This window comes from Camellia sinensis, chromosome 8 (assembly GCF_055761805.1).
Source record: "Camellia sinensis isolate YWXY chromosome 8, ASM5576180v1, whole genome shotgun sequence".
Taxonomy (NCBI): Eukaryota; Viridiplantae; Streptophyta; class Magnoliopsida; order Ericales; family Theaceae; genus Camellia; species Camellia sinensis.
In genome coordinates this window covers 75,834,448-75,841,563 of record NC_138968.1, presented here as the reverse complement: position 1 = coordinate 75,841,563, position 7,116 = coordinate 75,834,448, and the positions used below count along the sequence as shown (strand labels likewise).

The 7,116-nt window shown below is 28.0% G+C and overlaps 1 long non-coding RNA gene across 1 annotated transcript; it reads right to left on the bottom strand.

Annotated features, from left to right (window-relative positions):
• Positions 1–1,312: 1,312 nt before the first annotated feature.
• LOC145796990 (uncharacterized) lies at positions 1,313–6,146 on the bottom strand. The gene is made up of 2 exons (XR_014337856.1): positions 5,929–6,146; positions 1,313–1,538 (listed from the first exon to the last, which is right to left on the bottom strand). It is a non-coding gene; the product is annotated as an uncharacterized LOC145796990 (long non-coding RNA).
• Between the last annotated feature and the right edge of the window lie 970 nt (positions 6,147–7,116).

Here is a 7,116-nt window from a genome sequence, read left to right as displayed (position 1 = left end):
TCCTCTTTTTCTCTCTCTCTGCCAACTGATCTCTCTTTATCTTTTATCCTCTTTCTCTCTCCACCAAAACTGGACATGAACTTGGCTCTGTAGGTGGCCGGCGGTGGCAGTTTGCTTTAGAAATGAATCTACTAGTTCTATTGGTCGGCAATCTCTAGAGGTTGCTGAAAGTTGTGCTGATGAAGATAGTGGAGCTCCTCATGCGGCTTTGCCATTCCTTAGTTTTCTTGGTGTTTGGGATCTTTTTTATTTTTTTTTATTTTCTATGGAATGGTTTTGCAGATCTTTGAATTCATCTATTAGAAGTGGTCCTCTTTTGTGGAACGGGTTTGCAAATCTTTGCATTTAACTGTTAGAAGTAATCCTCTTCTCTAGAGGAGCATCTACATAGATCAACCATTGATTCTCAAGAATGTGATTGTTGTGGTTATATGTGCTTTAGATTTATATATGTGTGTTTTGTGGTTATATATGCTTGTGGTGTATATAGGTGCTTTTAATGGTTTTTGAATTGATGTGTTCATACCCAAACTGTTCAATTGATGGTTGATCCATTCAATTTCTCTTTCTTTGATAAGAATTTCACACAAATAAGTTCAACAAATAATTATTTAACACAGATATGATCAATAAGCTTGGTGATATTCAACAAATATGAAAAATAAATTTAGTGAATTGGATAGATAAAAAATGTACAATATGAAAAATTTATACATATAAAATTTGGATAGAAAATTTGTACAAATAAAAATATTGAATAGATAAATTTTGGACAAATAGAAAAAATTTAAACAAATAGATATAAATTTAAATAGATAGTTAAAAAAAAATTGAATAGATAAATATAAATTTAAATAGATAATAAAAAAATTTGAACAGATAGATATAAAATTAAACAGATAAAAAAAATTTAACAAATAATAAAAAAAGTCAATAGATAAATTAAGAGATAAAATTAGAAATAAAATATCCTTCAAACTTAACAAAAGAATTTTTTACCAAACTATTTCAAAAAGAGTGGACATCTCTCTAATAAAAAATATATGTTGGACTTAATGTCTTATACTCTTCCTATCTTGAACTTTTTAACAATTTTTTCTTTGATTATTAAAATTTATCACTAATTTTATTTATTTATTTATTTATTATTATTATTATTATTATCATTATTATTATTATTATTATTATTATTTACAAATATAGAGTGAAGTGTTAATTCCCCTTTTTTAATCCCTCTGTCAACACCACCTAAAAGAAACAGTTCCTTTCTTTAGTATTTATATGATGTTTCATTCCAGGGAAATGTCCAACATAGAGAAACTCAAGTGGAATAAATAGAAAGTAGAAAAAATATACGTACCCACTTTGATGGTCAACTCGTCTACCACTGTCTCAACAAGAGGACATCCAAAAGCTGAAGTGAGGGGTCTACCATCAGATGACTCAAAAAGGAAGTCTTGCAATTGTATTCCATATCCAGTGACAAAAGTGGCTTTTAAACCCCCAAATAACGGCAAACTGTGGCTCTATTTCCAATTCTGATTGCAAAGAAAAAGTCATCAGTATAGAGATTTTTTTTTACAAAAATGTTATGAAGGCATTCTTATCCATGAATGTATTTATATAATAGAGATTAAATTAATAAAGCGTAAGTTTCATTAGTAAAATGAGTTTAAATTATAATTTTTTTTTTCTTTTTGGGGAAATTCTGGTTAATAAATTTGAATTTGTAGTGTTATTGATTTTTTTAACACCAACATTAAGAAAACTTTTCATTGTCTCATTTTATTTTATTTTTTCTTCAAATTGATCACTGCATAAAACTGAGATCATTCTTTCATCCAAATGAAAAGGGAAAAAAAATTCTATAGAGGGAAATAATAAAATAATAAACTCAGATAGACCAAAAGCTAAACAGCAATTCTTATCATACCGAACTTGCAATCTTTCAAGAAGCCGAGAAAACACAATGGGACTAGCAACACCTAGCCTGATAGAAATATATATGGCAATTGGTTCCGTTTGTTTTAACTTAAAATATTTTACACAAAAAAAATATTTTTCATGTAAATTGATTTTACACACACACACACAAAATAAAAAAATGTTTTTCAACGTTTGGTTGACATTTAGAAATAAAATATTTTATTGTCTAAAAGAGAAATTTTGATTCAATAAGTGTCATTTATGATTTTTAGCGAGTTACGATATTTATTGAAAAGGTAATGAGTAAGAGTTAACTTCGTAAAAATTGACTTAGAAAATTTTTAAAGGTAAGTCATTTTTAAAAAAGGATGCAAAAACATCTTCCTTAGTAAATGTTTTATTTACTTTTTGTTTAACCAAATAACGAAAAATGAAAAATATTTTACGTCAAAGCAAATGTTGCCTAAATGAAGGGTTGTATGTCTCTCTCTCTCTCTCTCTCTATATATATATATATATATGTATGTATATGTACGTTAAGGACCAATGATTTTGCAACTTGGAAAATATCACTCCCCCAAGCATCAAAGTAGGAAATTTAGCAATTGAAATTTACTCTTTGTTTGTTTCAGTGTAAAATATTTTTTATGGAAAAAAAAATTTAAGTCTTCTTTTTTTTTTTTCATAAAAAATGCCTTCCTATATCTGGTTTTGTTTTTTAAACTAATGCACGAATAGTTGCATTAGTGGTGGTAATAGTGGCAGCAGAAGGGTGGAGGAGAAGGAGGAGGTGGTGGAAGGGTGGTGGAGGTGGAGGTTGGAGGTGATGGCGTAGTGGTGGCGGTAGCGACAGTGGTAGTGCTGGTAGTGAGAAGGTGGAGGTGGTAGTCGTTGTGGTGGTTTGGTGGCAATGGAGGTGGTGAAGGCAACGACATTGGTGGATGGTGGTGATAGTAGTGTGGTTGTGGAGGTGATGGCGGTGGTAGCATTAGTACAAGCTTTGTTCGGGAAACGTTTTCCGACTTTTAAAACTAAAAAATATTTTCTGTCCAAATATACTTATTTTCTATTGATCATGAAAAATATTTTCAAATGACTTTTGTTTTCCATCGTACTAAATATCAAAAAATGTAGAAAATATTTTTTGAAAAATATTTTTTGTCAAAACAAACGGAGTTGATTATGCTTAATGTAATAAATTGGACTAATGTTGAAGCCAATCTTCCCAAAAAAAAAAACTGAGACATGTCTGAAAAGCATATGGATCCTGGGCAATGTAGCAATTGAAATTTCAAGAATTACATTGAAATCTAGTTCCTCTACAGATGATAACAGAAAATAAGAAACAATAACTATATTCCTAGAATCTATACGCAAATGTGATGATGATATACTCCCTATTTCATTAGCTTGTAGTGATTGATATAAATAATCGACATAAACAGATAGATGTGATATATATATCTATTAGCCTGAAAGGGTTCAACATCCAAAATATGAAACTATTTTCCAAAAAAAAAAAAGAAAAAAAAATTAATGTAGTTCATTTCTTGTAGTTAAATATCACTCTGTTTGTTTTCAGTTTTTAGAATTTACTTTTTAGAAAATTTTATTTTATTATTTTCTGTTTTTTATTATTTTTATTGAATTTTTTTGATATTTTATGTATTTTCTTTTTAATTTTTAGACACATCTAACATAAATACACTTAAAAAGTATATTTTTTGTGAAATATTTTTTGTGAATTTTTTTTAAAAAAATTCACTAAATACCAAAAATATATATAAAAAAATAATAATGAAGATTCAGTATATTTTTCCTATTTTTGTGTATTTATTAATTTTTAAAATATTTTTTCACAAATATTTTACTTTTTAGATATATTTGAGTAAGGTCTATCAAAAACAGTAAAAAAAAAAAATACTTAAAATTTTAAAAATAAAAAAAAATATAAAAAACAAAAAATTCAATTTTTTAAAAATTGAATTAAAAAAACTGAAATCAAACACATTGATTCATATCGTTAAAAAAAAAAAAAACACATTGATTCATGGAATTCCATCATTCCCTTGGTAATTTGGTGGGGAAGTTTGAAATTGTTGATGTTTTTATGGTTACTAGACTGTTCTGTATGCCAAGATTTGTGATTTCAAACTTATGAAGCAACTAAAAACCATATTATCAATAAGATTCAATCCATACCTATTTCCTTACATATACTCTTGTGGGCGAAAAACTAAGAAAAATAGATACGAATTTGCAGGCCCGGTTTTGGGGGGCAAGCAGACAAAGCAGCCACTTTGAGCCTCCAAAAAAAAGTTGAAAATAGGACCCTAAAAGTATTTTCAATTTTATACTAGTGTATTAAAAATAAGTTGCCCAAAGTATAAGTTTAATGGGTCATGATTGAGACTCCTTCAATCACCACCCCCACCACCCTACACACATATGACGGGTGATGATTGAAGGAGAAGAAAAAAAGAAAAAAGAAAAAAAAAAGCTGGCCAATCATGTTGGGAGGAAACATTATTGTTTACGGGCCTAAATGAATAAAAAGCCCAATCTAAAGTTTTTATATAAATTCATAAAAAAAGACTCACTATACAAAATTCTTTTTAATACATAGCCCAAATTAAATTTAAAAAGTCCAAAAATTTGAGGCCTATATTTTAAAAACTTTTAAAACTTAGATCTCGTTTAAGAATAAGTTATTTTAGTAATTTTTTTATTTTTTAATTAAAATATGAGGTAAAAAAATTAGTATGTTTGAGATAATTTTTTAATTTTTTATGAAAAAAAGTGTAAAAAATAGAGAAAAAAATCTTTAACTTTTTTTTTGTATAATTTGTTAATTTTTAAATTTTTTTTAATGACATTTTAACTTTAAAATTAAAAAGTGATATTTTCAAAGGAGGCCTAACTATAAAGAAATTTGAGGCCCAACCAATCTATTATCTATAGGACCTGTGTTGTTGTTCGTGCCTGGCAATAAAAATTGGGTTGAAAAACAACACATAAGCCTTAGAGCGAAACAAAAGCCAGCCACACATAATAGTCCCTCAAAGATTAATTGAAGTTCAAAGAAGGAATTGGAGACCTAAAACTCAACATTATTGATCTTCTCTCATCTTTCATCCATCACAAATAGTGAAGGTACTTTCTTTTCCTCTCTATTTTTATTTATTTATTGATTTTATGAAACTATTCAACTAATTTTTTTTTAAAAAAAAAATTGATGAACATTTTATATATTTTTAAATTTTTTGTAAATTTTATTATATATTTAAGGAAAATTTAGCAGACTTTTGGTATCATATGTTTTTAATAAAGAAGCATACAAATTAAGTTTTCCAAATAAATTCATCACGAAATGAATTTGCAAGTTATGAACCTCAAACTTGCATGAATAATAATAATAATAATAATAATCTATGAATTTGTGAAAATCATACCCCAAAAAAGGCTTATTCTTCTATAGAATTACAAGAAGAAAAATTCCATTTTTTGTTGAAATTTGGGAGAATTCACAGTTGGGGGCAAATCTGGTTAACAATAAGTCACAGCACGTTGTTTTTCATTATAAATGTGCACACCTTTTGAAAAAAACTCCATAGACTTCTTTCTGAAAAATTGAAGTATTCAAATTCGAGCTCTGTAACCATTTAAACTTGAGTTCAAGCTCTGTAACCATTGAAACAACTTTTTACACTTTGATTTATTTCATCGTATATTTTCTAGAAACTGGGGAAAATGAGAAATTTTGACAACATGAGATAAATAAATTCAGTTTCTTTTCTTTTCCTCCATTTTCTTGGCGGCCAAACGAACCTAGAAGGTTTTATTTCAGAAACAAAGCCAGATTCCATTATAATATCAAAAAGAACAAAGCCTAAAGTGTAAGATCTGTAGCTCAATTTGCTACAGGGGCTCGTTCGGATGCGATATATATATATATGTATATAGATAGATGAGAGACAAATTTGATGAATTCAGAGAGCTTACTCTGTTTTGGACATTGACGATCTGAAACTCCTGCGGGGAGAAAGAAGAAGATTTGGCGAGAAGAGAGAAGTGAGCCACGACTGAGAACACTAGAGCTACTCGAAGCCTAATCAGAGCTTCCATGGTATGGTTCTCTCTCCTCTCCCATCCAGTTGACGGAGACGACGACCCAGAGAAGACCGTTGTTTATAGGTGCAATTTTGTATTTAATATTGGGAAAAATTATGTACAGGCACAAAATGTGTGTACCACCTAACGAAAGAATATATATATTTTTAATCATAATTAAATATCAGCTATGATATAATTAAAATAATGTCATAATTATTAAAAAAATTATTCATAACTATCAAAGAAAATGACATAATTAGATGTGCATATGGTAGGAAGTATGTAAGGTAGAATCCTCCTTTAATGTTTTAGCAATTTTTGTAAAATTTGTAGCATTTTTGTTAGAAAAATGCCATGAACCCTTCTAAAGTATATCAAATTTATCCTGAATGAGAATTGTGTGATTGAGATTGAATTTATGTAGTACATAATCTATGCATAGAATAAATCTGAACTACGAGATAATAATTTTGAATAATTTTTAAATAATTAACTCTAAATTTATGATATTACTATTTTTGTTATTTTTCATGGAACCAAAAACAAGGTTACTTAGGGATTTAGAAATGTACAGCAAGAATTATTGTACCGGGCTCATTTTGAAACTCATTTTGATGATTTGAATAATTCACATTTTACTATACATCAACTAAAACATACCTGAACAAAATTAAATTGATTGTATATCAATATCTCTTTCATCAAATTACATCTATATTTTGTTTTATACTTTTAATTACATTTACATTTACATTTCTCTTTTTTTTTTTTTTCTTTTATTTTTTAGATACAATATGATTTTATGATAGAAATACCGATGTACAACCAACTTAATATTTTACAAATTTGTTCTCCATCTATATATTCTACAAAAATAAATGATCCAAATCATATAAATAAACACCGAAACAAATCCAAAAGACAAACCGTTGGAATGATGCATTTGGGCTCCCAAATAGGCTCAAAAGCCAGCACAACAATGCGGATCCAAACCCCTTAAGTAGTAGTCTAGTCATATATGACAAATCCAAAAAGCCATTTGGAAGCTCAATTTAAATTAAAAAAAAAACTGAATTT